Source organism: Pithys albifrons, chromosome Z, assembly GCF_047495875.1.
Source record: "Pithys albifrons albifrons isolate INPA30051 chromosome Z, PitAlb_v1, whole genome shotgun sequence".
Taxonomy (NCBI): domain Eukaryota; kingdom Metazoa; phylum Chordata; class Aves; order Passeriformes; family Thamnophilidae; genus Pithys; species Pithys albifrons.
In genome coordinates this window covers 21,665,284-21,686,324 of record NC_092497.1, presented here as the reverse complement: position 1 = coordinate 21,686,324, position 21,041 = coordinate 21,665,284, and positions in this window count along the sequence as shown.

Sequence of the window (21,041 nt, the reverse complement as noted above, 5' to 3'; positions counted from 1 at the left end):
TTGGTTATGCTGGTGCATAGCCATGGCAAATGAGTGAAAATTCCTGTGAGTGGAAATGGGTGTGTTTCAGAGCCATTTCAGTTGCTTTATACAGACGTGGTGGTAAAGCTGGCATCAGACTTCTCTTGCTTTGGCTTTATGTTTGGAAGAAGATGGTTGTTGTTAAGCACATGCATGCTCATGATGTTCTCTACCAGTGCTGACAGAAGTACCAATTTCAGCTCTCAGAAACTCTTCCATATTTCTTCTAGGATAAGCTGTTTTTCACAGCTGAATTCAACATTTGGAAGGCTAGAGTTATAGACAGTTCAAAGCATTTCTTCAGATATATCTCAAAAAGACATTACAATGGGAATGGAAGTATTTCAGGATCACATAATTTTGCTGAGTTTTAGAGGCCAATTAAGCAATTCATCTTTCTCTTCTTTACATATGACCTAATCACACATGTCCTTATTAAACTAAATTCATTAAAGCCAAACTTTCATTTAAGTGATTTACGCAAAAATAATTTTATTTTCAGAGGTTCATTTCTCTAATTCTGTTTTTTTCCTAAAATAAATTTAAAAATACATTTTAAATGTTAATAATCTAAATGCTCATGAGCAATACTGTAATAAACCAGCACTTTAACATGCTGCAGAGGCTTACTTTAGTGAAGGAATAGATTTAAACTTTGAGTTTCCAACAGGGTATGTGAAAAAATATAATGGGTCAAATTCAATGCTAATTTGGATATCTAAAGCAGTATCTAAGCACTGATTTATACCATATGGAACCTCACAATAAATTTTTTCACTTGGACAAAGCAAAGCTGTATACCAGCCTGAGGCAGAATCTAACATCGCAGGAAGGCTGTGGTCTTCCCTGGAGAGCAAGACAGTACAGGAAGACTGTTGCATGCACATAAAGGCAAATACTGACTTAAAAAGAGTCATGCAAGCAACCCTGCCTGTGTATGGTGCAGTGGCCAGACTGCTTGGCATTGGCTTTGTGCTGTGCCCATGTAAATCTGTGCCTGGCAGTGCAAAGTGCAGCCAGTTTAAATTAAAGGACTCTGAGCAATGATTAAACATGGGTGAAAGTCTAATTGTGCAGGTGACTCAGAGCAGGTGGAGTCAGCTGAGGGTGGGGAGGAGAATGAGAGGAGGTTTGGGCAGACAAGAAATGTGTGAGTGCTATGGTGGGGAGAGGGATTTGTTGAGGCTGAGCTAGCACCTTCTGGACAGGCCATACTGAACTTTTTATCCATACTCAGCAATAAGTCAAGGCAGATGTTTTCAGGTTGAGGAAACAGCATGAGAGACATTGCTATGATGGGAAAGGAAACACCTTTACAAAGCAGTCAGGATTGGAAACCAGGCAAAAGTGCTGTAAAAGTACAATGCTAATTCATATTGTATGTGTGAACTGCTTTGAGATAAAAGTCTTTGCTTCTCTCTAAGCATCTTCAAAGATTCCAGTTTAAAACAAATATCTCCTGCAGGAAAGAATATAATATGATAGTTAAGAAGTATTCAGTCCTTCCATAGATGGGAGCACCTATCGCTATATTAGAGAGGTTTTAGATCTGGAGGAGATACATATACTCATTCTCCAAATTACATATCATCTGTACAGTGCCAAAGTGGTGTAGAAAGGTCTATAAAAAGTGAATTCCTAACTGGCCACTACAGATTTCATGATACTCCACCTCCCTGCTTTGGCTATGGGTGGATTTGTATCTGTCCTGACATTCCTCTTTCCCAGCTGGAAGAGCACTGCCATCACCCAGCTGCTCCCCAGCATAGCTAATTAGAACAGAGTGTGCAAATTTGCCATGTAAGTATTCTCAGAAGACTAAAAGTTTAGAAGTAATAATACCAGTGAAATGAAAGAAAAAAGGTAAGGAAAGGTAAGGATATGGCAAGGACAAAGGCAAAGGCAAGGCTAGGGAGGGAAAGGCAAGGCAGGCAAAGGCAAGGGCAAAGGCAAAGGAAGGAGAAGGGGAAGGGGAAGGGGAAAGGGAAGGGGAAGGGAAGACACCCCCCCCCCCAGGTACCAGCTATGCATCTTCTAAAATATGAAAATTTTGCATAAGACTGAATAGGCACACCTCACTGTAGAGGAAATACATTTCAGTGCTCTTAATAAAGATATTCCTATTTTTTTCCCTTTCCCTAAAATTAAAAGATTAAGACTAATTCTTTCTCTGTGTCCTTTCTGAGGTACATTACTATATCATACTTGTTGATAACAACACAAAAACCAAAGATATACTGGCTGTTGTATTTGCAGCAATTCTTACCTTCAATATTTTTTCATTACCGCACCTTCTATTTCTGTATAACTCTTCATTATATGTTGTAAATTTGGTGATCATAAATATATATCAGCAATAGGTCTGATGGGATCCAAGAGTTCTTTATACACTGTCCATTTATTCAATTAAGGACAGTTACTTTATTTTGGTATGTTGTCTCTCTCTAGATCTTTTGGTGTAATGTTTTGCAATTTGAGCCATTTTTTTCACAGTATGAGCCTGTGTGTGTGACTTACTGAGAAGTCTAAAAGCCTATGTACTGTCCTGTAAAAAAAGTAGACAGGATCACCTGTTACAAACTCCACTACAGACCCAATGATGACATAGATTCACATTAGTATGGTAGGTGCATCTTCAACAAGCTGGTTTCCTCTTCTCCAGAAAGAGGTGTGACTATTGCAGGTGCTTGATGTTTCCATTCGTATCCACTGAAGAAGAGTATTTTCCATCACAGTTTAATCACTACATTCAGGGACATTCTTATGAATTTGGATGACAGTGAAGTTGTTATTTTGGGCTTTTCTACATTTAAGACTAATTTTCTATTAAAGGAGGACACAGTACTTTCAGCCTACAGATCAATGTTCCTGGCAGCTATAGCCAAATTGCTGAAAGACAATAAGAGGAAAATGTTCTACTTCATAATTAGTTTCCTACCCTAGAGCTCAGGTTCATCAATTTCATACCATAGTGTGCTGGTTTTGGCTGTGCTACAGGTTCATTTCCTTCACAGTGGCTAGTATGTAACTATGTTTTGTATTTGTATTTGTGATGGTTTGACTCTGGCTGAAGGCCAGGTGTCCACCAAAGCCAGTCTCACTGTCCTCCTCAAGAGGACAGGGTGGAGAAACTGTAGTGAAAATCCCATGAGTTGACTTAAGGGCAGGGAGAGGTCAGTCCACCTATCAGTGTTCTGTGCAAAACAGACCTGACTTGGAGAAATTAATTGAATTTATTACCAATTAAAGCAGAGTAGGATAATGTGAAGTAAAACAAATCTTAAAGACACCTTCCCCCCATCCCTTCCTCTTTTCCAGGCTTAATTTTATTCCCAGTTCTCTAACTCCTTCCCATAGGTGGCACAGGGAGATGGGTAATGGGGGTTATGGTCAGTTCATTACATGCTGTTTATGCCACTGCTTTCTGCTCATGGAGAGGAGTTCTACCCCTGCTCCAGCATGTGGTCCCCACTGGAGACAGTCCTCCATGAACTTTTCCAATGTGAGTCCTTCCCAGGGATTCAGCTCTTCACAAACTGCTTCAGCATCCTTCACTGCCACAGGGTGCAGCCTCTCAGGAGCAGGCTGCTCCAGTGTGGGTCCCCTACAGGATCACAAATCCTGCCAGCAAATCCTCTCCAGGATAGGCTCATCTCTCCATGGTGCCACAGAGCTTGCCAGGAGCCTTTGGGCAGGGCTCCACTGTAGGCTACAGCTGGACCTCTGCACCACTGTGGACCTTCATGGTTTGCAGGGACACAGCTGCCCCACCATGGTCTGCAGTACTGGCTGCAGGAGAACCTCAGCTCTAGCACTTGGAGCACCTCCTCCCCCTCCTTCTTCACTGACCTTGATGTCTGCAGACTTGTTGCTCTCACATATTCTCAGTCCTCTTTTCTCTGGCCACAGTTACTACTGCACAATAACTTTTTTCCTTAAATACATGACCCCAGAGGTGCTGCTACCATGACTGATGGGTTCAGCCTTGGCCAGTGGTGGATTTGTCTTGGAACCAGGCTGACATTGTCTCTGTCAGATGTGGGGGAAGCTTCTCGCACCTTCTCACGGAAACCAGTCCTGTAGCCTCCTGATACCAAAAGCCGACCTTCAAATCCAGCACAGTGCTGAACACAGGGCTGATAGAGATGTTTTTGTTATTGCAGAGCAGGGCTTACACAGACCCAAGGTCCTTTCTGCTTTTCGTATTCCCACTCTGGAAAGAATGCTGGAAGTGCATGGGAAACTGGAAGGGGACACATCTGAGACAGTTGATCACAATGTTATCCTATATCTTATAGTATCATGCACAGAAAACAAAGCTGAGGGGGAAGCAGGAGAAAGGAGGGGACATTCAAAAGGCTGCCATTTGTCTTCTCTAGCTATCGTTACATGTGATAGGGCCCTGCACTCCTGGAGATGACTGAATCCCTGCCTGCCCATGTGAAATGCTGAATTATTTCCTTGTTTTGCTTTGCTTGTATACATAACTTTTGCTTTACCTAAACTATATCTCAGCCCACAAGTTTTCTAGCTTTTACTCTTCTGATTCTTCACACCATCCCACTGGCTGGGGAAGTGAATATCTGTGAGGTGTTTAGTTGCTGGCTGGGGTAAAATCATGACAGGCACCTTTACCAACGTCCACTATCTAATCATCTTGGCTCTCCATGTGAGCTGTAAAAGCAGCAAATACTCTAACCTCATTCTAAAGATAAAGAAAATGCTATCAAATTATTGAATTACCCAGCTGATGAAGCTGAGTAATGAATGCAACCTCTTATTAAGAACTAGCACAGTCTGTACTTCACTGCAGTTCAGTTGTGATCTGTTCAAGGTGTCAGATTGGCTTGCCTGGTTCTGAAGGACCATGCCAGCTTCTGAGTGGTAAGAGGTGTAGGAGAGTGATGCCCAAACCAGGTGCAGGTGGTCAGGATTGAGGGGCTCAGCAGGGTGACATTAGTGACTGCTGAATGTGCTCCATGAACCCTTTAGGAGGGCACAGGCAGGTCCAGGACAGAAGGGTGCTGTGGGGTCACATCTGACAGCTAATCACTGAACATGAACATGTTTGGTGGATCCTCTTTTGGGGATGTTTTCCAATACTTCTGAATCCAGAACCTATCATGTAACTCATCCCTCAGAATCATCTCACCTATAGGCACTTGAAAACTACAACAGTGCATGACCGACACTGTTAAGATTATTTAAACAATTAAAATCATAGAAATTTGTTTTCTTGCTAAGCGGTGAAAAAGCCCCAGCAAATTGATCCTTGACAATTTTGGATTTACCAGAAGACAGAAAGCTCATTTGTGTTGATGTCACAGTCTCCCCAAGGCACTCTTGTGATGACTGGGTGGCTGCATTGCTACCTATCTGCTTATGCATAGACAACTGCTGAATGCTGTGGGTTTGAGACTTAATAGATAATGGACATATACAAAGAGCATGCAGGGCTTAAGGATGTTCAGCTTAAAATTTTCTCAGCAGACTGAAGACTTTACATGCTTCATAGAATAGATCAAGAAATAAAACAAATTTATTGTTTTTCCATTTTAAACCAAAGCAGTAGGCTTCCATTAGTGAATTAGAAGAACAACTAACCTTGTATGGCATTGATGTGCTAGGTTCAAAATGTTTGCAAACTATGAAATGGGACTGTTTAAACATCAAGTGTACTTACAAGATACTAATGAAATTATGTTATGCCTTAAACTAATCAGTGTTGGCAGGCAGTTGTTCCCCTGGTGTCTGGTGATTTTATAATAGGAGCATTGCAAATAAAGTGATAAACAGAAGGATTAGCTGTAGGAAGTGCAAAGTAGTTATGACTAATACATATATGTGTAAATGCCATGACTGGGAAAAAAGCAACATCTTCACAGATTTAGTTTGAGAATTGTTTTCCTCCAAAGATATATCTGAAAGCTGTATCTCATTCACTTAGTTCCTGTTGAACAATGTATAAGGGAGAAATTGCTTTCACTGGGTGTGAGTTCTTTTATGATGTTGGAAACGGGGTGAGGTACAACTACCAGACATTTGGCCATCTACAAGTTGAGTTATCTACAGCACACAGGATATCCAGGATGCCTCTAGAGTTGGCAGATGGGCTTTTCCAAAGGGTAATTTGTTGCACAAGGTTTAGGAAATTGTTGCAGGGAAAGGACCCAGCTGTGTTTCTCTGTCTCCAGACGTTATGGGGGAGGGATCTTACCTGACAAGCTCAGACTAGATGCTTATTTCCCAGTGGCCTAAGTTAGATAGGACAATATTAGCTTTGATCTTGTTTTGCTTATTGCACAACCATACACTGTTTCCTATAATAACTTCAATGACTTATATATGATGGTTTAGGAGGAGGAGGCTTAGGAACAACAGATATTTAACTATCTTACCTTTATCTATAGCTAATATTGTACTGTACTTTACATCCAAATTTAATAAGAAGAGCAATTTTAAATAATAATAACACGTTTCATATATAATGTGGGTTTTAGCTGAAACTTATTCAGTTTCCTAAATGCACACCATAACTTCTAGCTGTGTTTTTGTTTAAATTATGAAAAGCAAATAAAAACAGTACAAAGAATATCAAATTCTGTAAAATCTGGCTGATTGTGCAGAGTAACATGGCTGTGAACTTACATTCTACCTGATACTGGACATGGTACTTTCTGATTTCAGGACAGGTTATTATAGTCACATGGCTCATAGGTGTGTGTTACTGCAAAAGGTCAACCCCCATTTCAGAGCATCTCAGCCATGCGAGAGAAGGGAGCATTGCCCTGATGTGTGTATGATGCACATGGTCATGATTTTTTGTGGTGAATGTAACAATACATGTGATCGATTTTTTTTTAAAATGTATCTTTCTCACACCAGTTTCTCAAACATAATTTGAACAGATTTTTCCATCCTTTTAACTGGAGTTTTTCCCAAGACTCAGCTGTAATTGAGGATTCAGTTCCAACAACTGTCAGAAACTTGAAATCTGCGAATGATATTGCTGCAGCTCACCAGGCGGTGGCACCTCAGCCCTGCTTTTCTCTAAGCCAAAAAAAGTGCCCTGAGAAAGCTAGGGGAAGTAAATATTGTGTTTCATAACATTTCTTCAATTTTTAAATAAGCATTTTAAGACTCGCACTTGAATCATTAGTAAAATACAGAAGAAGACCTCTAAGTATTGTCACATATGGTAGTTAATTTCTTTTCTTCAGACTTTTATAAATATAATTTAAAATACTCTGTCATCCTGTACATAAAGACTGTTTAATATTTCTTGCACTATTTACTCACGTTAAAAAAATGAAGTGACAAAGAATAGAGGAAAAGGTCTCCTGCTTGCAAGCAACAGTGACTAAATATATTTGTTTGTACTATGTATTGCCTTTCTAATAGAAGGAACACTTGACATTTTGATGAGTGGCTCCAGGGAAGACAGGGGCTAACTTCAGAACTTAGTTTTAATTATACTAAGGAGATAAAATTTTTTGAAAGCATCCCACTGGTGAGGTGCAGCATTTCCTGAAACAGTTAAGTGGAAAATGATACATTAATCAGTTTAGTATTCATGTAAATAGCTTAAGGATGAGAAGAGTGGAAAGCACTGTAGTATGAAAAACAACAACAACAAAAAAGAGACAATGTTCATTTAAGGGAGTAGGATCATGTTTAAACCACCTCTGTCAAAATTTTTAAAGGGGTTAATGACAGCAGGGAGGAGGCAGTGCTGGTTTTATTCTTGCTGGTGTGCTGGTACCTGCAGTGGCTCTGGTACCATGCTCACCTGGAAGGAAAGATGTGTACAAGAAGCTCATAACCCATGAAGGGTGTCTATGGCCTTTTGCTGTCTAGTTGCAGCATAAATAGAATCTGCTCTTGTTTGCATTTGTGCTGCTGTTTAACAGAATTCTGTTTGATTGAGAAGGTAGATCAAGCATCTCCAGACCCACTTTGATTTTTCTGCCATTAGAGTTGGATACAGCTGGGTTCAGATGAAATACTTTATCTTCTCTTCAGAACAATAAAGGGCAGACATTTGGGGTCAACCTTTTTTGAATGAACAAAGAAATGAACGTGAGTATGAGTTATGGCTGTGTTCAGTCACTGCACTTCTTCAATTCACAAACATATCTGACAATTTTTTTCTTCTCATGTGCCCTCCATAGGCATTTGTGATATCTCTGTTAATGATGCACATTATCCAATTGTTTTGCTGTCACATTCATGTGCCTAAACATTTTATTACCCTGTCCTTTCTCCTCATGTTCTCTTTTCTCCTTCAGTATCCCCAGATCATCAGAAATGAGTTTGTACAGCTGGTTCAATTCCAACCTACATGAAGTGAAATATATTTATTAATCAGACTACTAACACTACAAAGCATCAGAGCATGGTCTGCAGTTTGCTGAAGCAGTGACACACAAAGGTCTCTCCACACAGAACAGTGATGTCCTTAACAGTACACGTGCCCTCATGTAAGTGAGAACATTCAGCTAAGAGAAACGAGGAGTCACACTAGAAGTTTTGGCTACACCACTTTGTTCCTCTTTAAACAGAGAGGGCACAGTAAAGGAGCTTTTTGAGTGATGATATTGATAGAGATAACAAATCCAGGAAAACAGAAATGCTGGAAGTCCTCTCTTGACTCACTACCACTGAGATATAGCCAAATTGTGTTACCAGCATTTTACTAATGTACATATTCTAGGACAGTGCCAAGAAGTACATGAAGTGGTAAATAATTTCCAACATGGATTTGCATGTCAGACCAGTCTAATTTCCTTGTATGACAGTGTAAGTGGTGTTGTGGTAAGGAGAAAATAGCAATCTAATGTATCTTGGCTTTAGTGTGAGTCATTGGTTAGTGAGAGTCATTGGTTCATCTGCAGCTTGGTTGCATATTAAGTGGGATTGCATGGGCTTCAGTCTTGTGTTGCCTACTGAATAAAACTTGGTTGAAAATTGAGAGAAGATGCCTGCTGTGTTTTCTTGTAAGTCTAAGCTGGGAAGGGTTGCAAATGTTTTAGATAACAAGGCTAGCATTCAAAAGGGTCTCAATTAATAGAGATCAACGGACTGAAATAAATGAAGATAAGTGGAGGTCTGTACCAGTTGAGAGAAAAAATGAACTGCCATGCTGTGAGGGGAGTAGGGCAATGAGTCAGACAGCAGAACTGCAGATAAGCATCTGCAGCTTTTAGCATGTCACAAACCAAACACAAATTAAGAGTATCATGATGTTGTGAAAAAAGCAAAGCTCACAGTGGGATATCTAAAACCAGGACTATGTCAAGCATGTGAAGCAATCCTACCCTTCTGTCAAGGCCTCAGCTCTATACAGTACACATAAGGAAATAAATTGAGAGAAATATTTCTCAGTCTGCAAAAACCAGTGCAAAAGCAGAGGCAGTACAGGGATTTTACATTATGAGGACTCCCAAAGGCCCCTGTACTTATGAACACGTGACATTATTCAGCAGTTGCCATCAGGATGTACTGGAAGCCCAATGTAAACCACTCTGTTACTGCCATTCTTCAGTGTCTTGGGAATGAACAATCCCATCTTCACAGTCAGGGAGACTACTGTACATACATATTGTCTTGCACTAACTTTTAAGATTCTAGAGAAAAAAAACCCAACAAAATAACCCAAACCAAATTGCTTTGTTTCTTTGGCTGTCATGTTATTTACAAATTCTGTAACTCACAGTAGGTTTTTGACTCTAGTCCAAATTAATACATGTATCTTTAAATAGGTGTGGGGTGATAGCCCTGACAACCTCTGGATGGTTTAAGGGGAACACCTCAGCCCCTGGAGGGGTGCTCCCAGGAACCATTGTCAGGGGACAAAGAGACTCCAGTGGCTTCCTGAAAGTGCTCAAGTCATATTGATAGGATTACTGAAGAATGGATGTTATGGAAATGACATGGTCCTTCTTCACTACACCCTGTGGAAACACAAGGAGCCAGCCCTCAGGCTTAAGTCATCTGTCTATCAAAATGAAAACTATTATTCACTATAATCCCTCAACCTACATAAGGAAAAAGGGTATAAGAAGAGATTGGATATGAGCAAAAATTGGGGAGAAAACTTCCACCACCTCTGGAAGGGCAACCAATGAGCTATCCTGTTCCCCCCCCACCTCATCAGACACTGCAGGAGTAAGTAACCAATCCTTACTGTTTTTCTATGCCTTACTAATTATACTTTCCTATAATTCACCATGTATGTATCTTGTATCTACTTGTAGTTTTGTTTTGTTGATCATTCTTAGTAGTTTACTTCCTTTAAAATATATGTTAGTGGGAAGTGGCTATAATCTTCCTTTTGCTTTTGCTTTTGCTTTGAGTTACTGAGTGTGTTTAAATGTGGTGTTAAGCCGTTGTGTTTCTGGTTAGTAGTATTCTATTGATTAGTTGAGTTTGTTGTGGGGGTTATATTGCTGGAGTTGCCTGTAGAATGTGTTTTGTGCTGGGTTTTTTTTTGTTTTTTTTTTTTTTGCCGTCAGTTAAATACAGTCATGCTGCTAAATGTTGTCATCGACTAAGCAAACCATATAGTCATTGTCACATATTTGTATTAATGAAAGTTATTTTGAGGGCTGATATAGAGAAAGTTATTTTCTTGCTATTAAGTGTGGTTTCATAAAGTGTCAAAGACCTTTCCAGGCAGTGTGCTGTCCAGGATTGTCTCTTTAGGTGAGATGCAGACAGGCTAATCTGGGTTATATAAGCTTTAGTGTTCTGGGGACGCTTATAGCTAATACCTTCATAAGGAAAGTTCTCCCTGGCTAAAGTGTGGTCCTCAAAAGGAAAGTCAAAACCTTTCCAGCCTGTGTTGTGCCCAGTGTCAGGCAGGCAGTGCTGGGTTCATAAAGCTTCGATTGTTCTGAGGACGCTTATAGCTAATAAATTCATATTAATACAAGTGCGACAAGAAATCTTTGCATTTCTGCCCCTCCTTTTCAAGTGACAGTAGGAACACTTCAAACAGAAACCATTATATTAGATGTTCGTTAAGCACAACAAACCCCCATTTAGAGGTTCACAAAGGACTTCTGTTTGCTTCATCATATAGCTTGGGCAGCTGCCTGAGTTCTTCCAGTTTTGTCTCTGCTCCTGTTTTTGTAATTTCTGGTGTTTCTAGTTCATCATTGCTGAATAAGAGTCCCTGGCTTCTTTTTGAAGGGAGAATTGCAGGCCATGCACACAAACATTGCCAGGCAGAAGGCAGACTGTGTCCACAGGCTTTACAAGCTGATGGAGTATGCTACTTCTGTCAGTATCAGACAATTGCTCTCACTCACCAGAGTTAGTGACATGCTTGCTGAGTTGCAGGTATGCTATCCTGAACATCATACCAGCTACCTCTTGGAAGTGAAGAGATGACCGAAAGCAGAATAGCCTTTTGGTGTCTCTGAACACTGATAAATATCGAGTCAAATTGCTGAGATGGGCCAGGAGGGTCTTGCAATGCATGATCAGAGGTACATGGTAGCTGGTGACTTTCCAGCTGCCTTTCTCCTCTTTCTTCTAGATTTTGCTCTTTAGTTCTGCAGCTGGCAGTGTTGGGAGCTATTTCTTCCTTTGTCACTTGCTAACTCCATGTGGACACACTATGTTTGGTAGTAATTTGCTGCTGAGATTTAGCCCTTACATCCTATAAGGATATCTTATTTTATAGGGTTTAAATTTTGAGGATAATACCTAGTTTGGTCTGGTTTGTGCTCTCCTTACAACTCCAATTATGCTTTGCTTTAGTGCTGTAGCTACTTCTTCATTGGCAGAGAAATATAAGAAAGATGCTTTGGAAGGATATTCCAGAAAGGGAGAAGTCAATGTTTTGTTTCCTTTTTCCTCATCTCTTTTTTAACACTGCCTTCCAAATCTTTTGCTCAAATATGCACTCAGTATCTAGAAAAGAAGCCCTTGTCCTTATTCTTACAAGTATATATTTTTATATATAGTATTATTATATATAAAAAGAACAAAGAATCCATTTCTTGCCATCTGTGATCTGTTGCTGGTTCCTCTGGCACAGAATGTTGCCTGGGGTGAGCTGTGCAGCCTTGGTCCTGGGTGTCCCAGGATTGTTCTTCTGTGGGGTCATGGCTCCAACCACAACCAGAGCTCCTGCTTCTTAGTGCAGCATTACAGCCTGGAGATTCAGTTCACCTCATAGGGTATTTTGCATTTTAAAACATTATCTTTTATTTCTTTTGTATTTCAGCCACTTCAAATGTGCATTGCAGTTATGAATCCTCCAGAATATGAAAAATCTAATTCACGGTAATAAGCAGAATTTCTCTCTTGGGTTTTTCAACAGAAATTCTGTGCATCTCTGCCTGCTCTTGATGTTTAGCATTCCAATTTACTCTAATTATTCTGATGGATACCAATAGGCAGATACACAGTTGGCACTAATGGTGCTTGGCTGACACTGCTTTTTCTTGATTATTAACTTTAAAAATTCACATGGGAACAAGTAGTTTTCTGAAAAAAGAATTGGCAGTCTAAAGTTCAGCCCCAGCAGCTACTTTGTAATGACTGTGTCTGCCTTCTGTCAGTTTAAATAATGGTCAAAACCCTCCTGTCAGTTTTCTTCAGAAAACTTCCCAGATTTTTCCAAGCTGACGTCTCTTTGGGAGAGAGCCAGCTTTCTTCCATGTTCTCTTGCATGACTCCCAGCTAGATAAAATCTATGCGGGTACTGAAGACAGAATTTAGACAGAACTAATGGGAAACAGAAGCAGAATAAAATCCAAGAGAGGATGCTTGACACAGTTAAGTCTCTCATTTTACTGTCATTTTATAACACTGTAAATTTGCTGGTGGTGATTAGGCTACTCCACAATTACACCATGAAACCTGAGGTTTTCACCTGGCCTCTGCAAGCAGACACCACTAGAACCTAAGAGAAATATGAAGGTAGGTTTTTTATGCTGAATCTGAGTTACAGCTTTTCTTGATTTAGCTGCCATTAAGGATGGCAGGAAAGACAACAGAAAAGAGATACAAAGAAGGAGAGGAAACCTAGTTTACAACCAGAGGAGTTGCAATAGATTTGGGTGAGCAGTGCCTTGTGATTTCACTGTGTGGACTTTGAAAGCTGAACCTCCAAGACTGATTACTGGTAACAATTTTATGCAGAAGTGGAGAGCACCTCCTTATCAAAATATGGAAGAAAGGCAACTACTTAAGAGTGAAAAGATTTAATTTTTGAAGGGATGCAACATAAAGTGAGGAAAATGAGAAACCAGAAATATATTTAATCTGAAAAGTCTCTAGAGTTAGACAAGGAGACAAGAGCTCTGGATATCTGAGGTGCCTCCTGAGGCTTTCTGACACCAGTCACTCTGGCTATAGGACTTCAGGTCTTGTGAGTCCCTTAACCTGAGTCTATCAGTGAACAAGATAAAATACAAAACCACACAAAACTCCATGAACTAACTAACCCAACATTCTTCTGCTACAGGACAGACTGTACTGTCTTCAGGTCAGAACTTCCCTATGGTTTGTTCATTATGCAGTTACTGAAAGCTGGAGGTGATATTGCAAGGTAAGTAATAATGAAACCCTCGCTCATATGAAGGAGAAAACCTTCATATGCAAAGGCATCTGTCAGAGAGTGGCACTGAAGAGGATATCAAGCTCATAAGCATCTACTACCGATGAGCTTTTAATTAAAATGAAAATAAAGTGAAATGGCACAAGAAAACTAATCAAAGAAGGACAGAGAGGCCTGCTTGATTTTTTTTTAATACTGCATTTTATATTTTATGAACCAAATGCTTAAAGAAACATTACTGGTGTTGTCAATAATACTGTAACATTTGCCTTCATTTCCCTTGTTGCTCAGGGAACATGTCAGATTTTCAGTACATTAGCCTTGCCATTTACTTCACAAATCACAGCTGCAAAACAGTACAACCACACCAACTTTACTCAAAATGAAATGCTGAGGAAATGAAATTTCTCCAGTGCTGTTTCCAGCTATTCTGAGTTTAGGGTAATCTTTTCATTAACTTGGTTCAGCAAAAAGCAAAGCTGTAAAAACACAGTATTCCTGTAGGATTAAATAATAACGATCACCAGTGAGAGTTAGAGAATACAGAATTTGTACCTTTGTAAGTCTTAGTGCAAGTTAGTGTCAACAGAACATTTTTCAGACCAGGAGCACAAAAATATTAAAAGGGCAGGATAAGAGGAGAAGAATGTAAGAGACAAAAGATGCCGAAGCCCTCAGTGTATGCTCACAAGCTGCTGTTTGAACAAAAATGAAATGCCCTCTGCCAACTGAACTGCTTTTAGTCAAGTTATCTCTTGCTATAAATATTTCACCTTGGGTAGGTAATAATAATCAGCTTTATTTTTAAGGCATTTGCAGTGACCTCCAGGGCAGAAGTGGAAAGAAGCTGGTTGCACTGATTGAAGAGTTGTTGCTGAATTCCTGAGGAAGGACACAGATATCTCATGCAGCTGGCTCTTGCTTATCCAGAAGCTAGAAATAATGCTAAGGGAATGCATCATTTTTTTCCCAATGAGAATTTAAGTCCATATGTTTCTTATTCACAGTTAAAGAGCTCAAAGGAGAAGAAAATGAGGTTTGTTTTCTTCCTTATGTGTGCATAGCAAGAAAAATAGCAGACTAAGTCCATTTGAATGTTTTCATTGTCTTTTATGGAATAAGAGTGTTGCCCTTCCTCATAGCATGATGTAACAACTTCGTAGCAGGAAAAATCGATGTTTATTTGCATGTATGTTGTGATTTTGATGTTGCATGAAAGCTCTCACAGTGTTAGGCACTTTTGTTACTTTAAAATGCTCATGTATTGAAATGAAGTGCAGGTTGCTATGCAAGAGAATCACAGTAATAAGTTGTCATAGTCTCCAGTTTGTAAAACACAAAGCTTGAATTCACATAAATATTCACAATGAAAGTTTGGCCAATCATGCAACAAATTAAGTCTATTAGATATTTTCTCCCTGATCATTATTCTGTTAACTAGGTTATAGTAATGGCTTTTATGGAATAGAGAAAGCAATTCTGCAATCTATTTCTCAGTAAAAAATCTGCCATAGGTCATCCAAATGTTCAGGTGCAGGCTCAATCCATATCTCATATGTCTGTTGAATACTGTGGATCATGTTTCCCCAAAAGCATTAGGAACATACAAAAATTAAATTTGGAAGAAAGTGCTAGTAAATTACTTATTCCTTTACAAAACATTTATATGAAAGTATTTCTTGATATAAAGAATGATACTATCTCTTGGCAAAGTTCAGTTTTTCAAATATTTTTCTTTTCTGACTTTTTTCCCATTTCTCCAGTCTTACTCCACTGTGAGACACGCTTGCACTGATGCTACCTTATAATGCTTCTTCAGCTTAATTTTTATCTGAAATGCATAATTTTTGCTTTTCAATTTCTTTGTTGACTCAACAGAAGGAGAAATTGCAGGAAAGAAACAAGAGTAAAAGAAACTCTGCCATATCCTGGGTTTTTTCCAGCTAATTTCTTTCTAGGTCACTCTCTCTTCTTTTCATAAAAGGATCCATAAACTAACACCCATCCACAGAACAGCAAAATAGTGGAAAGCAGTTTCCAAGACATAAATTTTCTCCCTCATATTTTCTCCCATATTTTCTGACACTGCTGGTATCAGCAATAAATTTTTCTGGAAAAGCTCCTCCTCTTCTCTGTAAACGAACAGGTGTTCTGCCATTGAGTTCAGCTAGATCCATCATTTAGCTCCGCATTTTCCATACCTCCAATCTTGAATTATTTCTCTGAACAGAGGACTACTCAGGAAGCAGAGCCACAGGTACATAACAGAGAAAACTCCAGCTTTAACAAGGCACTTTTTGAAGTGTTACATTTCAAGCCTTCCAGTGTTGAGGGTTTCTGAGCATGTCAGAAACACTTCTTGGTCTTAGTTTAGTCTTCGTCCCTTTCTTGGCATGGCTGGATCTCTTCAGTGTCAACTTTAGCTGTTCACTCACTGATTCTGTAGCACAAACACAGCATATTTCATGTTAGGTGTCCTGTGCTTTGCATCAGTAATCTGTTCACAAAGTTGTGGAATTTGGAAGTGAAATTCACTTGACATTCCCTTTTGCAGCAGGGTAAAATGGTGGGGAATGTGAGGAAGAGCACTAAGTGATGACAAAGGCAATAAGGAGAAAAAGGGCACTATGAGGAAACAGAAAGAACTTAAAAGCAGTTATAACCCTGCAGCTCATGAAAAAACCTTTGAAATGGTCAATGTGCTGACACTTTCATAGGATGATTACCTGTAAAAACACTCCTTAATATATATGATATTCAAAATTATTTCATACCATTGCAAACATATTACAGTGGCTGAAAGAATAAGTTATGTTTTCCACCAAACAGTGAATTCAAATAATTCAGGCTAGGATATTTCCTATTCAAATTGTCAAATTATGTACAGTTAAATAAATGATCTGATTGAGTGAGTGTCCCAGAAAGTTTCAAAATATGATCAAGCTGCCAGTGAAACATGTTGGAATTTTATATGGTATTTCACCTCAAAAGCAAGCCATATGCTGAACTGTCTATGTAAAGTAGTGCTGTAGCCTTAAGAACTAATTAATGAAATCAGAAATGGCTGCTGCCGACTTTCTCAGCAGATGTGCATGGTCAGCCAATTATGAGGGGCTTTGTAATATAAACAACATTGTTAGCCAATAATCAGTGCCAAAGTGTCAAGCACCTGCGGAAGGTTACAGTCTTAAAGATGTATTTAAGTGTGTGTGCATATGAATAAAGGGGCCTGTTGCTGCTAACTTCTGTGAAGTCGTCTTGCAGGTCCAAAAACCCGCCTCCCTTGGTTACAGAAACCCATCAGTCTTCAAGTGGCTTTTACATAAAGCAGTGGCAAAAAATGGTAGACACTGCTACATGGCCATGTTGGACAATGGAGGACAGTGGAGGATCCCTTAGGTCATGAGCACTCTGGACCAGGCAGGTACAGTCCACAGTTCTGCCAGGAACAACAACATGGAGAGTAAAGGTAAAGACACATCTGGAAATGCATTTATAAAGGCATTTTGAAAGGATGAGTTCAGCACAATGTGCAGCACTTTCTGCGTAAAAATGGGGAATCAAGAAGTGTAGGAGTCAACAAAAGGATGGCTCTAGAAACTGCTTATTAGTGCTTTGCAGCCTCCCTGCTACCAGCTGACACCTTACTGAAGATGTGGCATCTGAAGATGTCCCTGTCTAGACTCAGCTCCAGCCCTTTTTCTGCCCTTCCTGTCCCTGACCATGCTCTACAACAACTACCTCAGAAAGATAAATACTTCATCCCCTACTTGCATCTGTCTGCTCTTTATCTTGCTGCTCAATACACTCCACACCTGAAGCTCTTGCTGACCTCCTTTCTGTGGGGCTGTCTTCTCTTGTGTCTATTCATCCTCCCCAGCACACGTTAAGGATTTATTTTAGGTAATCCTCGCTTTTCCATTTTGTGGAACATTTCTTGGTCCCTGTCTACTCTCACTCTATGACCTTTTCTTTGATGACATCCTTTGCCTAATATATTCTTCAAATACTATATTTAACCTTAAACTCCCAATTGTTTTAAACTATTCTGTTACTTTTCAGTAGTCTCCTTTGATCATATAAAGTACTTCTCTCTTCTTTTCTTCAGATATCTGATGTTCAGCTTAAACTTATTTTAGCCAAAACTGAGCTCCTTTCAATCCTTTGCCAACTCTCATGGTTTTCTTAGGCACTGATCACACCAGTACTATATTTTCCGTCACTCTAGTTCACAGTTTAACTGAAGGGTTTAACACTTCTTTCTCTCTCACCTTCTCTGTATATCTACCTTCATCCATGTTTATCCTCCCAGTACTTTCTACACCAAAGTTCTTCCTGTCTGGTCTTCTTATTCAAAAATTGCCTGCATTCTTCTTGGATATATTACTCTCCTTCTGGCCTTTCTCAAACTTGGCCATCATCCTTCAGCACTCAAAGAACAGAAGAACTAATTTTCCTCACCTGTAGTGAATATTTTCCTTATCCTCCTGATACCAAAGGGATTTTTGATTTTTGATTTTCAAACTTTGTAAATTTTAGGAACACAGTAGCTGTAGCAAAGTAGATTTCTAGTATGCTAATATTCCTAACAGCCTAAGTTCATTGTTTGTGTATCCTAACACCTAGCACTTATCAGTAGCTCAAGTTCTTTCAGTTGTTTAGACTCTCTTCAAGCTAAAGAGCTTGAATAGCATCAGAAGGCCTGCAGAATGAAACATAAACACGAGGCAGAGTGAAATCAGAACACTGGAAAACCTCCAAGCCCTTTGTGTGCCAAAGAAGAGGAGAATGATGAAGAGGAGGGTCTCAGTGATCCCAGACCCAAATCCTAAGAGGGGTGGAACAGGGGTGGGACTGAGGCTGGACCAAGAGATGTGTAAAGTAATGATTGGATAAATCATATTATAAAAGCCATGGAAACTAGAGCTCAGGAGTGCACATGCATGTCGTCATGTATTCCTGTAGGCACTAGGCCTGATATTAAAGGACTTTTACTTTTTATCTTATCCCATACTAACGTGGCTCAGAGTCCTGCTTTGCTGGGGTCACTCACAGCATCACTCCTATTCACCACCACATGACAGTTCTATCTTAAAGTTCTTTTTAAATTCTTCCTTATTTTAGTTGTGTCAGTTTCATTGCTTTGAAAGTCCAATTTCCCGACAATACACAAGCATCTTTACTTTCTTGCGTCCTACTACTTCTTGCACTCAAACTGCTGCCATAAAGAAGAAAGCATATTGTATTTCATAATGGCTTATGAAGACTTTAACATCCCATACTTGATAAAGACCTAATGAATTCATATCTACAGTCTCTTGTAGTATCACAATCTTCTGTGATAAGATGTGGTTAGAAAAGTGATCTTTCAGGATTTCAAATTTAATTGGCCTGCAAGACTAGATGTAATCCCAATTAGCAGTTCTAGTAAATATGTAAGCTAAAATGAATTAGTAGAGAGGATTTATCTGGATTTAAACTCTAAATCAGGCCAAAGGGAATTTCTCCATTTTGTCTTAGTTTATATTTCTAACCAATATTCTCCTGAACCCCAAAGATGAGTGCATTCCAGACTAGAGGTAAAAAATTTAGAGATCTTATTAAAAAGAAAAATGTATGCTAGTTTAAGATCAGCTTTGAAAAACACCTTTTCTTCTCTGAAGGACATGGATATTTCATAAAGAAGCATATCTTTACAAGTTTCTAGATCTTCCCATAGTGAAAGTTTCCAGGGTAATTATGCAGGAATCAGAATTATATCTGATCTATTGAATGTTTTCGTTGGTGAACGGGAGGTAAATGTAGCATTACAACATTCTAAAATTTGAGGAAGGAAAAACCATTAGTGATAAATAAAACTGTGTCCAGGACACTCACCAAAAGAGGTGTCTTACTCTGAACTGTTCCTTATATGCAAGCATAGAAGTATCAGATAGGAGCAAGAGAATAAACTTAATTGGCAGAGTGGCATTGCTGGGGCTGGTTGCATCCATCTGAGAAGAGCATTAGCAAACTGGATACAGAAGGAGATCTACAAAATGTATTGAGGAAATGTTATACAAGTACCACAATTCTGTACAAGATGTACAAGGGAGAAACATCAAGAGCTTGAGCTATTCATCTTACCAAAATTAGTATGACTTGGTGTATAGATGCCTACATGGAACAAAATACAGAACATTATAGGTCCCTTAAGTTTTCTAGAGAAAGATCCAGTTAAAAGATACAGTTGTGTTGAAACCAACTGGATTCAAATTACTCTCTGATTTTAACAGTGAGGCCAGTTAACAACAGACGGGAATGGCTACAAACTTACTTCTCAACAGTTTACAGAATCAGAGAATTTTTTGGAGTTGGAAGGGACCTACAAGGGTCATTAAAGTCCAGCTCCTGACCCCTGACCCTGCACAGGACAGACCCAAAAATCACACCGTGTGCTTGAGACCATTGTTCAAATGCTCCTTGAACTCTGCCAGACTTGGTGCTGTGAACATTTCCCTGAGGACCCTGTTCCCATGCCCAACGACGCTTTGGGGGAAGAATCTTTTTCTAATATCCAACCTAAACCTCCCCTGACATAACTTCAGGCCATTCCCTTGGGTCCTGCCACTGGTCACCACAGAGATCAGTCCCTGCCTCTCCTCTTCCCCTCACGAGGGTTTTGAAGGTTGCTGTGAAGTCTCCTCTCAGTCTCCTCTTTTTCAGGCTGAAAAGACCGAGAGGTTTAGAGGAGGGATTTGACACAGGGCTGCCCACAAGCCTCTGGAGCTTGTGCAAACCTGGTCCTGAGCCCCTAGGGAGGGTGAATGGAGCAGGCTTAGGTATTGAGGAGAAAAAACATGAGTTTGGTGAACCTGAGCTGACTCCCTCCATCCCCCCAAAAGTCCATCAATAATCTGTGATACACAATTTTAAAGCTGCATAAGAGATAAAAAAGTTTCTTATTTAAACAAGTCTGTGCAAAATTGTTTCCTAATCAGCAAAATACTTCCATATTCTAGGAAGAATTTTCTCAAACTGGACATAGTTTACTCCAATCCAAGCTGATCCGTACTTTTTCTTGGAGAAAATTCAAGCTGAGTCTTGTAGACAGTGTTATAATCTATTCTTTTTATCATAATTAGTATTGTTGTGGTTATAGTTGTTATTATTATGATATTTTTATTATCCTTTGGTAAATGCTCACAATCTGCTCCACACTGTATAAGATACGGTAGACAACACCTGCCCCTGTGTGCATATAATTTCAACCTCTGATCTGGCAATTTAAAATGCATGGCTGAAATCCACATTAAAGTTAATAGTGCTGCACTTCAACACAGCAGTCTGTCTGAGCATTACAAATTGTAGGATTGGGGCTGTAAAGATTTGCATGTGATCTTAAGATTCCCTTTAGTGTCTTAATTGAAGCATACAGCTAGGAACAGACAGTGTGATTTTCAAACCT